Source organism: Mus pahari, chromosome 2 (genome assembly GCF_900095145.1).
Source record: "Mus pahari chromosome 2, PAHARI_EIJ_v1.1, whole genome shotgun sequence".
Lineage (NCBI taxonomy): Eukaryota > Metazoa > Chordata > Mammalia > Rodentia > Muridae > Mus > Mus pahari.
Genome location: NC_034591.1, coordinates 135,325,976 through 135,328,096, shown reverse-complemented (window position 1 = coordinate 135,328,096; position 2,121 = coordinate 135,325,976). Strand labels below are relative to the sequence as shown.

The following is a 2,121-nucleotide window of genomic DNA, read 5'->3' as shown; positions in this document are numbered from 1 at the left end:
GGATTTCTGAGTTCGAGGCCAGCCTGGTCTACAAAGTGAGTTCCAGGACAGCCAGAGCTATACAGAGAAACCCTGTCTCGGAAAAGGAAAAAAAAAAAAGATTACTTTCTTGCTTTTTCTAGGGTGTAGTTTCCCTTCTTATGTTGGAGTTTTCTATCTATTATCCTTTGTAGGACTGGATTTATGGAAAGATATTGTGTAAGTTTGGTTTTGTCATAGAATATCTTGGTTTTTCCATCTATGGTAATTGAGAGTTTTGCTGGGTATAGTAGCCTGGGCTGGCATTTGTGTTCTCTTAGGGTCTGTATGACATTTGCCCAGGATCTTCTAGCTTTCATAGTCTCTGATGAGAAGTCTGGTGTAATTCTAATAGGTGTGCCTTTATATGTTACTTGACCTTTTTCCCTTACTGCTTCTAATATTCTTTCTTTGTTTTGTGCATTTGGTGTTTTATTATGTGACAGGAAGAATTTCCTTTCTGGTCCAGTCTATTTGGAGTTCTGTAGGCTTCCTGTATGTTCATGGGCATCTCTTTCTTTAGGTTAGGGAAGTTTTCTTCTATAATTTTGTTGAAGATATTTAATAGCCCTTTAAGCTGGGAATCTTTGCTCTCTTCTATACCTATTATCCTTAGGTTTGGCCTTCTCATTGTGTCCTGGATTTCCTGGATGTTTTGGGTTAGGAGCTTTTTGCTTTTTGCATTTTCTTTGACTGCTGTGTCTATGTTTTTTCTATGGAATCTTCTGCACCTGAGATTCTCTCCTCTTTCTCTTGTATTCTGTTGGTCATGCTTGCAACTATGACTCCTGATCTCTTTCCTAGGTTTTCTGTTTCCAGTGTTTTCGCCCTTTGTGATTTCTTTATTGTCTCTATTTCCATTTTTAGATTCTGGATGGTTTTGTTCAATTCCTTTACCTGTTTGGTTGTTTTCTTATAATTCTTTAAGGGATTTTTTTTTTGTGTTTCCTCTTTAAAGGCTTCTACCTACTTACCTATGTTCTCTTGTGTTTCTTTAAGGGAGTTATTTATGTCTGTCTTAAAGTTCTCTGTCATCAACATGAGATGTAATTTTAAATCACAGTCTTTATTTTCCAATGTGTTGGGTTATCCAGGGTTTGCAGTATTGTTAGATCTGCTTCCTGATAATGCCAAGTAGCCTTGTTTTCTGTTGCTTATGTTCTTGCCCTTGCTTCAATCCATCTGGTTATCGCTGGTGTTAACTAGTCATGCTGTCTCTGACGGTGGCTTGTTCATCCTGCAAGCCTGTATGTCACCTCTCCTGGGAGACCAGTACTCTCTGGGAGAAATTTGGGTATGGAGAGCTGTGGCACAGGATCAGCTCTTGGGCACCTATGGAAACCAAAAGGATCCTGTCCCCACCTGTTCCTTGGTTTCGGTGTCCTGATGGCTCTGGGCGGTTCCTTCTTGGGCCAGGAATTTGAGCAGAAGTGGTGATTTCACCTGTGCTCTCAGGTGTGTCAGCACTCTTGGGAGACCAGCTCTCTCCTGGTGTTATTTGGGTATGGAGAGTTGTGGCACAAGGTCAGCTCCAGGCGCAGACCCTGACTGGTCCTTAAAGACTCTTAATATCTTTCCTTACTCTTTATTTGTGGGGTAATGGTGTTTGTTTTGGGGGATATGGTCTCACTATTTAGCCCTGGCTGTTCTGGAACTCATTATAGAGACCAGTCTCGAATCAACCTCACAGAGATCTGCCTGTCTCTGTTTTCCCTTCATGGGTTGCTCAGCCTACTTTGTTATAGAACCCAGGTTCTCATCCACAATAGGCTAGGCCCTCTTACATTAATCACTATTAAGAAAATAGCCTATAGGTTTGTATATAGCCTGTTAGTATAGAGGTATTTTCTCAGTTGAGGCTCCTACTTCTCTAATGATCCTTGCTTATGTCAAGTTGGCATAACTAGTCAGCACAAGTGACCCCTTGTCAGTGTGATGCACAAACACATCACTGCTAAGCTACAACCTTTACTTTTTGATTTATTCCCAAGATCACATATTAATAAAGACATCACTGTACAACACATCTTACAGAGTTAAAGAGTTTCACAGCCTTACAAATTCAAACATGTTAAAAACTTAGTTTTAACCGGGCGTGGTGGC

The 2,121-nt window shown here is 40.6% G+C and overlaps 1 protein-coding gene across 12 annotated transcripts in view; it reads left to right on the top strand.

Annotated features, from left to right (window-relative positions):
• Positions 1 to 2,121, top strand: part of Erc1 (ELKS/RAB6-interacting/CAST family member 1) — a 295,346-nt gene that overhangs the window by 69,129 nt on the left and 224,096 nt on the right. The gene's annotated exons all lie outside the window — the stretch shown is intronic.